Source organism: Amblyomma americanum, chromosome 2, assembly GCF_052857255.1.
Source record: "Amblyomma americanum isolate KBUSLIRL-KWMA chromosome 2, ASM5285725v1, whole genome shotgun sequence".
NCBI classification, from domain to species: domain Eukaryota; kingdom Metazoa; phylum Arthropoda; class Arachnida; order Ixodida; family Ixodidae; genus Amblyomma; species Amblyomma americanum.
In genome coordinates, this window is record NC_135498.1 from 187,129,149 (window position 1) to 187,145,218 (window position 16,070).

Sequence of the window (16,070 nt, forward strand, 5' to 3'; positions counted from 1 at the left end):
ACCGATCGGCAAACCGCTCTGCCAATTCTACAAAGCTGAGCCCGCTGGAGATTGCGAGGGCGGCCAGCGGTTGACGGTTCGCCTGTGGTTCCCAGGTGGTCGAAATTGTTCCGAAGCCCTCCACTACGGCACCTCTCTCTTCCTTTCTTCTTTCACTCCCTCCTTTCCCTTCCCTTACGGCGCTGTTCAGGTGTCCAACAATATGAGACAGATACTGAGCCATTTCCCTTCCCCCAAAAACCAATTATTATTATTATTATTCCAGGGTTCGAACCCGACCGTGGCGGCTGCGTTTTCATGGAGGCAAAACGCTGAGGTGCCCGTGTGGTGTGCGATGGCACTGCACGTTAAAGATCCCCAGGTGGTCGAAATTATTCCGGAGCCCTCCACTACGGCACCTCTTCTTTCGCTCCCTGCTTTATCCCTTCCCTTACGGTGCCGTTCAGGTATCTAACGATATACGAGACAGATATTGCGCCATTTCCTTTCCCCCAAAGCCAATTATTATTAAAGGAAGAATGAAAAGGAAAGTGCACAGGCCTGCCCAGTAGCTCTAGCCGAGCCACAATCGATACCACGTGCTGATAGTAGGAGAGTTTAAAGATAGGATAGAAAAGACGCGCGGTATAAAGACCCAGGCCGATCCCGGAGGTAGTGCAATACCGGGCCAACCGGTGGCGGAAGTGAAGCAACCTTCAAGCACACCGCCACATTTCCAAATATAAGTCCAATGTGTTGGGTTCAAATCGGACCCGTATCAGATATTCTGATCCTCTATCAGATCAGATCTAACTGACGCGCATCTCTGTCTGTTGTTGCCAGGAAGAAAGAAAAGGAAAGTGCACACACCTGCCCACTGGCTCAAGCCGAGCGACAATCGCTACCACGTGCAGATAGTAGAAGAGTTCAAAGATGGGATAGAAAGACAGGATAGAAAAGACGCTCAGTATAATGACCCAAGCCGATCAAGGAGGCAGTGCAATACCGGGCCAACCGGTGGCTGATGTGAAGCAACCTTCAAGCACACCGCCACATTTCCAAAAATAAGTCCAATTGAGACCCGTATCATATATTCTACAGGGTGTTCAATATACAATATACGACATCGCTGGTGCCGAGTAAATGCCAACGATGTCATCACTAGTTGTCCGCATTGCTCCCGAATATATACAACGAAATTCTGAGCAACTTTCGCCAAGAAACATTCTTGGTCTGTCATAGCATTTCTGTTTGCATGCAGCTTACAAGTTTTAGTAAGTTGGAGGCGAGCTTGCGATAGGGGTTCGGACCAACAACATATATGCACCTTTATTTGCATGCTTTTTGAGACTTGCGACAGGTGTTAATAATAATAATAATAATAATAGTAATAATAATAATATTAATAATAATAATAATAATAATTTGTTTTGGGGGAAAGGAAATGGCGCAGTGTTCGAACCCGACCGCGGTGGCTGCGTTTTTATGAACGAAAAAGCGCTAAGGCGCCCGTGTCCTGTGCGTTGTCAGTGCACGTTAAAGATGCCCAGGTGGTCGAAATTATTCTGGAGCCCTCCACTACGGCACCTCTTTCTTCCACCCCCTCCTTATTCCTTCCATTTCGGCGCGGTTCAGGTGTCCAACGATATATGAGACAGATTCTGCGCAATTTCCTTTCCCCCAAAGCCAATTATTATTATTCAGTATCTGTCTCATAAATAGTTCGGCACCTGAACCAAGCCGCAAGGGAAGGGATAAAGGAGGGAGTGAAAGAACAAAGGAAGAGATTCCGTAGTGAAGGGCTCCGGAATAATTTAGACCACCCGGGGATCCTCAACGTGCACTGGTATTGCACAGCACACAGGCACCTTAGCGTTTCTCCTCCAGAAAAACGCAACTGCCGCGGTCGAGTTCGAAACCGGGAACTCCAGATTAGTATTCGAGCGTCCTAACCACTGAGCCACCGCGGCAGGTCACAAGAGCTCGGACCGATCACACATTTGTGCACGTTAAATATCCCCAGGTGGTAGAAATTATTCCGGAGCCCTCCACTACGGCTCCTCTTCATTTGTTCTTGCAATCCCTTCTTTCTCCCTTCCCTTAAGGCCCGGTTCAGGTGTCAGCCGCTATGCAAGGCAGTTATTGCTCCATTTCCTTTGCCCAAAAACCAATTTCAATTTCATTTACAATCACACATGCGGCTTCAGTTGCATGCTTTTAGACGTGGTTGCGGTGTCCACCGATGTGTCTAGATCTGAGCGCTACTGCGTCCTCTCCGTTCCTCCAAACACATGCTTTCGCATTCCTCCACGTAAGCAGACTAACGACCAATGGGTTCTCGTACTGAACCCACCCAGTTTTTGTGCTCTGAATAAATGTTTTTCCTCCTCCTCCTGAATGCCCTCATAATTTTCTTTATTTGATTTGTCATTTCGAATATTTATTTTCGTTTTTTTATAAACTAATTCGCCACCGTCGACGAGTGGAGCCCGTTGCGTTGTGATTTCTATTAATGTTCGCCTGCGGCTCTCGCCTGATCCTCTCATCACGCAAAGAGAACTGACCATTGTAGAATACGGCCCCTGAACGATACGCCAATTCCACCATGCGAGAAAAGCAGCTCTCAAGGGCGAGATACACGGCCAAATGAAATGCAGAGCTGAAGAAAAAACGAAAATTAGTTTTGAAAAAAGGGTAGGCGCAACAACTGCGTCACTTCTCAGTGGACGCCTCATCGCGCTGTGAAGGAAGGGAAGAGTGTGAAATGAGGAGGGAAAGAAAAAAAGTGGAGGGCACTTAAGCTTCTCCTTTAATACTGGAACGCGACAGCGCGTTGCTGTAGTGCGACGGCGTCCGCGGGACGCCATGGCCCGTTCGGCATGACGCCTTGCCCGTTGGACAATTCGCTCTGCTAGGTACGGTGAAACGTACGTGCGGAGCGTAAACCATGTAGAAGCGCTGCCAGGCGCCTTGCCGAAACGCGCGGGACTAAAGTTACAGTCGTAGTTCATCGGCACAACATTCTCGAGAAACCCGATGCCACGAACGCCAGCATAGCTCCCGCTCCAAACGAACGGGCAGCAAGCCGCAAGCTTTGTGATGAACGCTCTTTGGATGTGAATAATAATAATAATAATAATTGGTATTTTGGGGAAAGGAAATGGCGCAGTATCTGTCTCATATATCGTTTGACACCTGAACCGCGCCGTTAGGGAAGGGATAAGAGAGGGAGTGAAAGAAGAAAGGAAGGAGGTGCCGTAGTGGAGGGCTCCGGAAAAATTTCGACCACCTGGGGATCTTTAACGTGCACTGACATCGCACAGCACACGGGCGCCTTAGCGTTTTTCCTCCATAAAAACGCAGCCGCCGCGGTCGGCTTCGAACCCGGAAACTCCGGATCAGTAGCCGAGCGCCTTAACCACTAAGCCGCCGCGGCGGGTAAGAATGCGAATAGGAGAGGAACGCGGGGAAGTGCTCGCCGCGTCGCGGGGGACAGGGGGTGAAAGTGAACGAAGGAGCCACACTATCTTTTGGGGCAGTGGCGTACATTACGAGGAGGAGGGTTTTTCGCTCACGGCCAACGCCGCCAACGCCGACAGCGGATTTTTGCTACGGGATCTCCTTAACGCTGTCGCATTAATAGCGGAGGGCACCGGAATAATTTCGACCACCCCAAGTTTATTACGGCACCTCTTTCGCTCACACGGGCGCCCTGGCTTGGTTGGTTTATGGGCATTTCCACGGGCCACTAGAATTTCGCCTCCTTCAAAATTCGACCACAGCGGCCGGGGACGAACCCGCGTCGTGAACGTTACACCTTCGCACGTGCTTTATGCACCACATACAATTGTCTTATTTTGGGTTCATAAGTTAGGCTCCTCCCAAACGGACAGAGCCTGTCAAAATTTGGCCTATAGGCTTATTGGAGTACCCCCTCCCACGGCAATCTTTAGTAAAAGGCGGAAGATTAGTACGTGAGGTGAAAAGAAGCCTGAGCGGTGAACCGATACCACCACCAGCGGACGGACGGCACCCCAGGCGGACCAGCAAGGAGAGCAAGTGGCGAAGCTTGCGATGGGTAAAAATGCCAATTCAGGTTTTGGCAAATCCACAGGTGGCTTCAATTTTCGAGCATAGCGCATGCTAAACTGCAATTATTCTAAACAAATTGCATTCTGAAACTCGGTTGCCAGCTTCTTTTCGTGATTTTCTTAGTGAACAATGGCTGCCAACGCCAGTGGCGATTGCGGTGGTGGTTGTTTATTAAAATAATAGTAAAAAGGAAGGAAAAGATTTTTGCTAGCCCCGGCATCTGCCATCGATACTGATGTACCTGAGCTGGGGCCGCGTAAATAAAGGATAGCAGGCAGAATGGAGAAATGAAATGAAAGAGGTGAGGGGAAAGGAAGAGAGGATATGGGGAGAAGTAATATGTACAAACTATTTACACAATAAGAAATGTGTCCAGGTTGTGCGCGTGATTAGTTCATTATAGAGGAATTAAATCACACACGCGCACAGCACTGTGTTTGCTATAACTGAAGTAGGGCGTCCAATTATTTAGTAGTGCAAGGTAGAACTCGCGGAGCATTCGGTCACTGCGTGTAACTACCTGACGGAGAACAGACGGCACGTCAAGCCCGTGTGTTCGAGCAATGCACAGAGCGTCACCAATATTCGCTCACGAGTGCGCGCACTGTCCTGCGGCCACAATAGCGTCTTCATGGAGTCTGGTAGTATGTCCTGCGCCCTATAGGCCGCGAGCATATCGCGACGAGCATCGGCGAACGCGGCACAGTGAAGGAGCAGGTGCTCTAGTGTTTCCACCGCACCGCATCCGTCACACACATCACTCGTCGCGATTCCGTGACGCACCCTTCGTTCCCAGGGCCACACGCAGCCAATGCGCGCGCGGAGGATCATTGCACATTGTGACTGTGTAATTCCGCGACAGCCGGTGATCCAGTCGATGCGCTCACCTCCTGCGATGCGTAGGTCGGGGTGCTGCCTTCGGAGATGGTCGCAGGTGGCCGCACGCATGTCCTCCAGCGCAAGGGGCAGATCGCGGGCAGGTAGTTGGTGTGCAGCGGTCGCGAGGTCGTCAGCTTTGTTGCCGATGATGCCGCAGTGATCGGGCACCCACTGTGCACGCACGGCACATCCTCTCTGCTCGAGGCGCGAGCTAATTTCCCGCACCAGTGCAGTACCGCGGCCGTTAGATTGCAGGCGGTTGAGGGTGCGCGGGAGTCGCACAGCAGAGCACTCCTAGGCGGCGGAGTGCCGAGGGTGAGCAGCAGGTCCAGAACGAGCCGGATCCCAATCAACTCCGTCGTTGTGGAGGAGCCCAGGAAGGTTGCGTGTTGCTGGCTGTGTAGTCGCAGGGCGGGGATGGTAGCCGCCGCAGCAAGGGAGCAGCTGTCGCGGGCCACTGAGCCGTCGGTGTACACGAGGAGATGTTCCTGCAGCTCCTCGTGTATGACGGCCCTGGCCAGCTGCTGCACAGCGCAGAGGGGTGTGTTCCGCTTTCCCGCGATGCCGACGATCTCTCGCTGTACCTCCGAGGCAGCAGGCCAGGGCGCGCAGGAGCCGTAGGGTGTGGTGCGAGGATTCTAGCCTCCAGTAAAGATACCAAAGGTCGGGAATTAATTGAAGCCGTTTTTATCGGAGAGAACGGAAACATGTGCGTCAGTTATTCCATCCGTATCTTTATATAAGGCGGAAAAGAAATTTTTTACCAGTGCACTTGCTCATCGATCCTCATTTGATTCTGTTCCTTGCGTATAAATTGTGTGATGTGCCTGCGAATAAGGCAGTTGTAAGTGGCGCTTTGTCCCGTTTCCTTCCTTGTGTTCTGTGTGTTCGCGCCTAGTACCAAAGGTGAATTGTGACAAACTCGCCCAAGAAGACGTTCTTTTAAGCACCACGCCTATTCATGAGCACGGGTGCGAGAGCATACGCTGCAGCAGCGAGCCGCCGCCCGGTGCCCGGTGAAGCCGGTCGAAGTGATTCAGTGCCCTGCGCGCTGGTTGGAGCTCAAGTGGCCACGCTCCTGCCTCGGCCAACGTTGCGGCGCACTCTGAGTTTTTGGGCAGGCCTAGGCACACGCGCAGGGATTCGCGGTGCTGGAGCTCGAGTTTCTTCCAGCACTGCTTGCGGACCGTGACGAGCGGCAGCGCATAGAGCACCGCCCCCAAAGCTGCGGCATTGTATAGCCGCAGCGCGGATGGCTGGGAGATGCCCTGGCCTCGAGCGGTGAGCTTGTGCACGGCGGCGGTGATCCTCTTCATCTGCAGACAGGCCTTGGTCGCCGCGGGGCAGAAGGAAAGGCGCCAGTCGATGTCTAGACCAAGCTACGGCACCTATTTACGCCAAGGATTCGGAGCCCCGTCCATTGACAGTGGCGCAAGGTGCGAGCGCTAGCGCGAAACGCAGGCCATGGCCACCGATTTGCCAGCGCTCAGCCAGAGGCCAAGGCCGCGCAAGCTCGTACGCCCCTACTCGTACGCGCATGGTGCGCCCGCTCAGGAAGTCATGAACGTATCGAAAAAGGCGCCCGCTCACACCGGCCCCCTCAAGCACCGCGAGAATTGGTGCGCGGTGAACGTTGTCAAAAGCGCCCGAGACATCCAGTAGTAGCAGCAGTGCAACCTGGCCTGCCGCCCTGGCATGCTCCAGCGATGTAACAACGCCCGATATAGAATCAGCCGTGCACCGCATCCCACGGAAACCCGTCTGCCGCTCGTCAAACAAATCAGCCCCCGCAGCCCGTTCGTTCAGAGGCTGCAACGCCACATGCTCCATGAGCTTACCTGGCGCCGATGTTAATGCCAACTGGCCGGTATCCGCTCAGCTCCGTAGGTGGGCGCCCTGCCTTTCGGATGGGACAAAGGACCGCGGTTCGCCAATCCTTCGGTAGCTACCCGCGTTCCCACACCAGGTTGATCTGCTGCACGAGGGTCTGTAGTTGCTGCGCATCCACGTTTCGCAGCATCAGGTATATCACCCCGTCCGGTCCGGGCGCCCAGCTGCGGCGGCAGCGCTGCAGAGCAATGTTCAGTTCCGTCGCGGTGAACGGCGCATCACATAGACCTTCCGAGGCTATGGGCGATCGGCTAGCGTCGCTTCTGGGGATTTCAGGAGCAGCGATGTTAGCTGCGTTTGCGGGTCTGGGCGGCGCGAAACTATCGGCAAACCGCTCTGCCAGCTCTTCAAAGCTGAGCCCGCTGGACATTGCGACGGTGTACAGCGGTTGACTGTTTGCCTGTGATTCGGTGATGCGCCGCAGGTTGTCAAACAGCCTCCGCGAGCTGACATCTTCCTCCATCCTTTGGCATAGTGAAGCCCACTGCCGGCGGTATAGCTTGTTGGCGTGGCGGCGCGCTGCTGCGTCCAAGCGGTTGTAGACAGCCAGTCGGCGGCTCTGTCCGTCCGTCGCACCCGTCGCTCTGCGCGATCTCTCTTCTCGCGCAGATTGAGCAGCTTCATATCAGGTGTGGGCTGCCCTGCCCTTACCTCTGCTCGTTGGGTGGCTGCGAGAGCGCTTCGGACTAGACTTGAAAAGAAATCTGCGCCAGTGGCCGCCGCCTCGTCGACCGCCCGCCTTAACGCACTCCAGTTGGTAATGGAGTAGGCACGTTTGGGGCGCGCCTCCAACGCAGTGGGTTCGATTAGGATGGAGTAATGATCCGAGCCTCAGAGAGATGGTGATCGGCGCCATGTCGCCTCGATGCCTCTGGATGCGAAGGCAACGTCGATGCAGGAGCCGGTTGTTCCGCGTCGTCGAAAGGAGGGCTCGCCGGTGTTCAAGGGGGTGAGTCCCAGCTGCGTTACTGCGTTTTGCAGGTCGTCTCCACGCGCGGAGTGGCGCGCACTGCCCCACACACTATGGTGGGCGTTAAAATCACCACAGATAATTTGGCGCGGGGCACAGCACGGACACAGCACGAAAACACAGCGAGTTCCACGCGACAGCTGGACGCACATAAACACTGGCCACCGACGTGTCAACACCATCGACGCGCACTGCCACCACGACACACTCCTGGGCATCAGATGTCGCCGCCGCCGAGCCGACGAGGGTGTGCTGAACGTCCTGCCGCACGTATATCGCGCACATTGATTTCCCGGGGCGATGACATGTGTCACAACAGGGCACTGCGGCACAGGTGGGTTCCTCGCACGTGGTGGCTGAGTGGTAGCCAATGTAGCCAGGTAGCCGCATCTGGGGCTCCCCATCATGTGAACGTACGTACGTCTACTGCAGCGCGATAACTTCCGGCGAATCCTCTGCGATGCGAACGACGAGATCCCCAGGTGGTCGAAATTATTCCGGAGCCCTCCACTACTGCACCTCTTTCTTCCTTTGTTTTTCCACTTCCTCCTCATCCCTTTCCTTACGGCGCGGTTCAGGTGTCCAACGATATCTGAGACAGATACTGCGCCGTTTACTTTCCCTCAAAAACATTTATTATTATTCAGTATCTGTCTCATATATCGTTGGACAACTGAACTGCGCCGTAAGGGAAGGGGTAAAGGAGGGAGTGAAAGAAGAAAGGAAGAAAGAGGTTCCGTAGTGGAGGGCCCCGGAATAATTTAGACCAACCGGGGATCTTGGACGTGCACTGGCATCGCACAGCGCACAGGCTCCTTAGCGTTTCTCCTTACGTACGGTGAAACGTTCGCGCGGAGCGGCAAACCACGTAGAAGTGCTGCCAGGCGCCTTGCCGAAACGCGCGGGACTAAAATTGCAGTCGTAGTTCCTCGGCACATCATTCTCGAGAAACCCGATGCCACGAACGCCAGCATAGCTTTCGCGCCGAATGAACTAGCAGCAAGCCGCAAGCTTCGTAGAGAGAGAGAGAGAGAAACTTTATTGTTGGAGAGGAAGTCGGGGCACGCCCCTGGGTCTCCGCACGACCCCACTGCACTCAAGTGTTTATGTCCCTAAGGTCCATAACACTGGCAGCCCGGCCGGTGGCGATTGTCTGCACGGCCGGGTCCTTTGAGCGCAGCAGGGTGTCCCAGTCCTCCCAGGTCTTGAGGTCCTTTAGGCCGCCGTAGTGAACGCGCTTTGGATGTGCGCTGCGTTGTTCGCCGCTCAACGCGTGATTCCTGCGTGCCCGCAAGGCCCCACTGCGCTCGAACGAGACGAGCGGGAAGCGCTGACGTCATGCCAGTTGTGATTCTTTTTAGGAGTGGAAAAGGGGACACAGCGCGTGCATTTATCTTCCCCTCTTCGGAAGGCATGTTCATTGGGATGTGGGCAGAGGAGGGCAAATTTTATTACTAATTAATTTTTGGTGAAAGGAAATGATGCAGTATCTGTCTGATATATCGGCGGTCACCTGAACCGCGCAAGCCGTGCAGGAAGAAACTCGAGCTCCAGCACCGCAAGTCCCTGCGCGTGTGCCTAGGCCTGCCCAAAAACTCGTAGTGTTCCGCAATGTTCGCCGAGGCAGGAACGTGGCCGCTTGAGCTCCAAGCAACGCGCAGGGCACTGAATCACATCGACCGGCTTCACCGCGCACCGGACGGCGGCTCGCTGCTGCAGCGTATGCGCTCGCACCCGCGCTCACGAATGGGCGCGGCGCTGATCGAGTATGAGCAATTGACACAAAGCCCACCCCCCTACGGCTCCTGCGCGCCCTGGCCTGTTGCCTCGGAGGTACAGCGAGAGATCGTTGGCATTGCGGGAAAGCGAAGCACAGCCCTCTGTGCTGTGCAGCAGCTGGCCAGAGCCGTCATACAACACGAGCTCCAGGACCATCTCCTCGGGTACACCGATGGCTCAGTGGCGTGCGACAGATGCTCCCTTGCAGTGGCGGCTACCATCCCCGCCCTGCGACTGCACAGGCAGCAACACGCAACCTTCCTGGGCTCCTCCACCACGGCGGAGTTGACAGGGATCCGGCTCGGGCTGGACCTGCTGCTCACCCTCGGCCCTCCGCCGCCCAGGAGTGCTCTGCTCTGCGACTCCCGCGCCGCCCTCAGCCGCCTGCAATCTGACGGCCGCAGTACTCCACTAGTGCGGGAAATTCGCTCGCGCATCGAGCGCCTCGCGCAGAGAGGATGTGCCGTGCGTGCACAGTGGGTACCCGGTCACTGCGGCATCGCTGGCAACGATGAAGCTGACGACCTCGCGACCGCTGCACACCAACTACCTGCCCGCGATCTGCCCCTTGCGCTGGAGGACGTGCGTGCGGCCATCCACGACCATCTCCGAAAGGAGCACCCGGACCCACGCATCGCAGGAGGTGAGCGCATCAACAGTATCACCGGCTGTCGCGGAATTACAGTCACAATGTGCAATGATCCTCCGCGCGCGCATTGGCTGCGTGTGGTCCGGGGAACGACGGGTGCGTCACGGAATCGCGACGAGTGATGTGTGTGACGGATGCGGTGCAATGGAAACACTAGAACACCTGCTCATTCACTGTGCCGCGTTCGCCGATGCTCGTCGCGATATGCTCGCGGCCTTTAGGGCGCAAGGCATACTACCGGACTCCATTAAGACGCTATTGTGGCCGGAGAGCAGTGCGCGCACTCGTGAGCGAACTTTAGTAAGCCTCTGTGCATTCCTGGAACACACGAGCTTGACGTCCCGTCGGTTCTCCGTCAGGTAGTTACAAGCAGTGACCGAATGCTCCGCGAGTTCTACCTCAAACGATTAATAACTGGACGCCCCACTTCAGCTGTAGCCAACACAGGACTGTGCGCGTTTGTTTTAATTCCTCTAAAAAGAACTAATCAACCGCACAACCTGGACACATTTCTTGTTGTGTAAATAATTTGTACTTATTACTTCTCCCCTATCCTCTCTTCCTGTCCCCTCACCTGTTTGATTTCATTTCTCTATTCAGCCTGCTATCCTTTATTTCCGCTGCCCCAGCTCAGGTACTGCAGTATCGATGGAAGATGCCGGGGCTAGCAAAAATCTTTTCCTTCCTTTTTACTATTATTTTAATAAAAAAAACCACTACCGCCACCACCTGAACTGCGCCGTAAGGGAAAGGATGAAGGAGGGAGTGAACGATGAAAGGAAGAAAGAGGTGTCGTAGTGGTGGGGTCCAGAAAAATTTCGACCACTTGGGGATCTTTGACGTGCATTGACATCGCACAGCACACGGGCGCCTTATCGTTTCGCCTCCATACAAACGCAGCCGCCGCGGTCGGGTTCGAACCAGGGAACTCTGGATCAGTAGTCGAGCGCAGTAACCACTGAGTCACCGCGGCGGGTAAGAATGGGAATGGGAGTGAAACGAGGGGAAGTGATCGCCGCGTCGCGGGGGACAGGTGGTGAAAGTGAACGAAGGAGCCACGCCATCTTTTGGGGCAGTGGCGTACATTACGAGGAGGAGGGTACATTACGAGGAGGAGGAGGGCACAGTAATAATTTAGGCCACACCAAGTTTATTAAGGTACCTCTTTCGCTCACACGGGCGCCGCGTGGTCTGCGTCTAGGTAGCAGTTACGGTAAATGGACTGTAATGTCTAGGAGGGAAATCTGGTTTGGTTGGTTTATGGGCATTTACACGGGCCACTAGAATTTCGCCTCCGTCAAAACTCGACCGCAGCGGCCGGGGACGAACCTGCGTCTTAAGGCAACCAGACGAGCGCCTTAACAACTCAGCCACAGCGGCGGTCGATGTCAGTGTGGAAGTTACACCTTTGTACATGCTTTGTGCACCACATACAATTGTCTCATTTTGGATTGATAAGTTAGGCTCCGCCTAAACCTGCAGAGCCTCCCAAAAATTGGTCTATGGACCTCCTTCACCCCGCGACGTCACGAAGATGCGGTGGCGCTGATGTCAGCAGCGACTTTCGCATGGTAGGCAAAACAGGTTCCGCTTGCCCGTGCCTACCGCAGCTGTCCAGCTGCCGCAGCTACCGGCGGCTGCTTCAAGCCTGTGCACTGCACAAGCAGCATGTATTGACCAGCTGCGTCACTGCTGGATCCGCGTAGTAGCATAAAAATATTAAATTAGCCTCGATAGGTTTCTCGCGCATAAATGCCGCATTCGGAAACTGGCTAACAGGCATTGGGCCACTGTAGTAAAGCGCAAAGTCTGGGTGTCGATAGGCACTGCCACTCAATGCACTTAATAGCATGCAAGTTACTGCGTTCATTCACCTGAACTTCAGGTTACTAGGCTGATAATTGCTCAAGGAAAAAAAAGACATATGCAGCTGCACACGTACTTATCACCTTGAGCCGGAGTGCACGGGGCGCCGACAGGTTCACTCGCCCCCAAGGAATGAGTTCTTTTGTTAATAGCACACCATGTTTTAATGGCGCGTTTTATGACATTTAATATTTACTTGAAACTGTTTCTTGATGTGACGACGTAATTATTTCATTCGAGTAGAAAGAAGTCTGGTAAGTTGTGTCAATCTTGCGCGGTCACGTTGGTGTGCTTAGAATAGAGTACCTTAAGAGTGCTAAACGCCATATGCTTTTTCACTGCATCATGCATGTGTCATGTTTCATGAGGTAGTACATGATCGCGAAGCTTGTTTGGAAGGAAGCAGCCGCAGGCGTGCTACTAACAGACACGTGGCGAGATTGAGAGGGGACGCGGCAATGAAAAGTGTTTTCGTTATTCATGCATGTGATATGTAACTAAACTTTGTGCAAATATGAAATTCCTACGCTAGTTTCAGTAATTCCTTTTATTTATAGCTATACCTGGTGCAGTTCTGGGTAATTATAATTAACACCGTCGTCATGTCCCCCCAAGGTCTAAATAATTGAGTAGATAGTGCGCAGTTTCTTTATGCCAGCATGTACATAAAGTCCTGTTCTGTACGATGACGCGATTAGTTCTTTTTCTATATGATAAGTATTTATGCACGCATAGTTACATGAAAACGTTGCTTACAAGAAATAACTAACACAGTTCAGCACGTGTAGAGAATAAAATCGAGAGATTTATTACGCTCCTCAACGTCTCAGGAATAGTTTGCGACAAATGGAATCATTTTATTTTCATGCGAATTACGAAGGTGAGTGATCCAGTCGCAGAAAATGTGAGAGGTCGCAAAACGAACCTTAACGTTTATTCCCTCGTTTATGGCATCTTCGCTTTCGCTGTGGTCAAAGAAATGCGGCACTGAAATCAAAGAAATCACCTCACAAGTTTGGACGACCACAGTTCTAAAAAGCGTAATTTATAAATTTATACTCAATATTTTGCTATAATTTTTCGTCACGAAACTAGACTTCAGGGATATAGGAAAGAAAATAATTCTAGAAATCAACAATTTTCACCAAATCGACCAGCTTAACAAGAGGAAAGTTGGCCTGGCTGGTGCGTGGTCATGCGGCTAAAAACCGCGCTAAGCGAGACAGGAGAATGGGGACACGACGCTGACCCCACTTTACGCACAGCGCGACACGTACATATGTCAGCAGACGATGAGCGCATGTCTGCTCCGACGAAACAAGGCCTGCACTTCCTTTCACTATTGTCCCGAAGTAAAATCATTCCGGCTAGTGCAGAGTGTCAAAACTTGTTTTATTCAATGCCTAGCGCATAAATAAACGGCAGGAACGCTTTCTACACGTTTACTACTAACCATATATACAATACAGTGCAAACTATTTCTCTTTATAGCCCGCACGTGGCCAACGCGAGCTCGTGTACTTCAACAAATTACTAAGTTGGAAGCATCGACCATTGCTACGATTCGCAGAAACTGGAAACGCGCCTACAAGCCTTGAAAACCCGTGCTCAACACCTATCCGCGACGCCACTCCCCACCTTTTGCCTACCACGAGCTCGCTAGCGACTGCAGCACCACCTCGTTTGTTTACAAACATGCAGGAGGTCTATAGGCTGATTGGAGTGCCCCCTTCCACGGTAATCTTTAGTAAAAGGCGAAAGATTAGTACGTGAGGTGAGAAGAGGCCTGAGCGATGAACCGATACCACCACCAGCGGACGGACGGCACCCCAGTCGGACCAGCAAGGAGAGCAAGTGGCAAAGCTTGCGATGGGTAAAATTGCCAAATCAGGTTTTGGCAAATCCTCAGGTGGCTTCAATTTTCGAGCAAGGCGCATGCTATACTGCATTTCTTCTAAACAAAGTGCACCCTGAAGCTCGGTTGCCAGCTTCTTTTCGTGGTTTTGTTAGTGGACAATGGCCGCCAACACCAGTGGAGATTGCTCAACTTTCTCACGCGCTCGTGAACTCTGAGAGCGCAAGCATGGCTTTCAATTCATTTTTTTTTTCTTTTTGGTGTTTTTAGGGGGTAGGGGGCAAGAAATGACGCACTAACTCTCTTATTTACCTCGGTGGCCACATGCCGGGTGGTGTTCACCACCATCTTATCTGATACCTGATTTAATAACTGCTGCGGGCCCTTGGGCCAAGATATTAAACAGATTTTTTTTAAATGTGGCGGTGGTGGTGGTGTAAACTATTACATACAGGGGAGTTTAGGACGAACAGGTCCTTGGGCCCCTGCACGGCCCCACGGATTGTCCGGACCCGTGGAGAATCTGTTACGGGTCCAAGTTGGAGTTTTTTTTGGAAATGTGGCGGAGAGTTTGAAGGATGCTTCACTCCCGCCACCGGTTAGCCCGGTATTGCACTACCTCCGGGATCGGCCTTGTCTTTAGCGCGTCTTTGCTATCCTGTATTTCTATCCCCTCTTACAACTCTCCTTCTATCTGCACGTGGTAGCGATTGTGGCTCGTCTTGAGCCAGTGAGGTAGGCCTGTGCACTTTCCTTTCTTTTTTCCTGGCAGTAACAGACAAACAGACTGCAGTCAAATGTTCATGTCCCGGAGGCTCATGACGCTTGCAGCCCGGCCTGTCGCGATGGCTTGCTTGGCCGTGTCCTTGGTGCGCAGTAAGGTCTCCCAAGCCTCCTAAGTGGTAAGGTGCTCCGGGGCCCGCGGGGGAGGATCTGCCGAGCAGTGGAAAAGAATATGATCAAGAGTGGCTTTAGGGTGGTGGCAGAGGGCACAAGAGGGGCTTGTGTGGACTTGGTGATAGCGCGAGTGTATATAAGGGGAGGGTAAGGTGCGTGTTTGGAGCTGCCTCCAAAGTGTCTGATGATAATTGTCGAGGGAGGGATGGGGTGGGGGTACAGCCGACGCTCGGCTTTGCAGGCCTGCGTCAGTTCACTGAAGGAATGCATGCGCTCCCGTGAGAACCCCAGATCGGAGGCCGCCGGTGCCCGGTTGAGAGAACCTCGGGCTAAAGCGTTGGCAGCCTCGTTTCCGGGATTCCCGTAGTGGGGAGGCACCCATTTGAGCTCCATGTGGCGGGGCGGGTGTGCAGCGAGGGAGTTCAATATGCGAAATGCAGGGACGTAAGCTCTCCCGCGGCCGAAATTTAGTATGGCAGATTTAGAGTCCGATAGTATATACCGGGCCCCCGTGCAGGTGATGGCTAGGGCAATAGAGCCTCTTCAGCCTCCTCCGAAGTGTCAGTGGGGGATGTGTGAAGGGTAGCAATCGGTTGTAGGGAGGGGTTCGTGATGGCTACAACCGCGTCCTCGCCTGTGCATGCGGCATCCACCCAAACGGCATCTGGTTCCATGCCATAGGTTTGTGGAGCGCCCGTGCGCGAGCTCTGCAGCGGGGTTCGTGGTAGGTGGGGTGCATGTTTTTAGGGAGAGGTTTAATAAGTAGTTCGCGGTGAATGTGATGGGTCAGGTAGCTGTGTGGGATCCGTGGCTGGTATCCTTATGCCGATGGTGTGTAGGATGTGTCTGCCGGTGGGGGTTCTCGCGAGACGTATGTATTGTGTCTGTCGGTGGGCCTCAACAAGCTCACCTATCGTGCTGTGCAGGCCTAGCTGGAGGAGTTTTTCGGTTGAAATATTTAGGGGTAGGTGTAATGCTGTCTTAAATGCTGTTCGGATCATGGCATCCAGGGTGGAGGTTTCTGTGTCCTGGAGTTTCAGGTAGGGGAGCGGGAAGAGAAAGCGGCTGAGGACGAAGGCATGAATGAGACGACATAGGTCATGCTCCTTCATGTCCCGGTGGTGTCCAGAAACTCGGCGGATTAGGCGGGATATCGACACCGCCGTCTGCTTGAGTTTCTGGATGGTGAGAGTGTTTTTCCTGTTGCTCTGAGT

At 53.3% G+C, this 16,070-nt stretch overlaps 2 non-coding genes and 1 pseudogene across 2 annotated transcripts; all 3 read right to left on the reverse strand.

Annotated features, from left to right (window-relative positions):
* Nucleotides 1–629: 629 nt before the first annotated feature.
* LOC144122217 (U2 spliceosomal RNA) lies at nucleotides 630–830 on the reverse strand. The gene has a single exon (XR_013312858.1). It is a non-coding gene; the product is annotated as a U2 spliceosomal RNA (small nuclear RNA).
* A 3,024-nt stretch (nucleotides 831–3,854) lies between these two features.
* Nucleotides 3,855–3,978, reverse strand: LOC144122291 (U5 spliceosomal RNA). Its single transcript, XR_013312892.1, has one exon. It is a non-coding gene; the product is annotated as a U5 spliceosomal RNA (small nuclear RNA).
* Nucleotides 3,979–13,783: 9,805 nt separating this feature from the next.
* Nucleotides 13,784–13,898, reverse strand: LOC144122287 (U5 spliceosomal RNA; annotated as a pseudogene).
* Nucleotides 13,899–16,070: the final 2,172 nt, after the last annotated feature.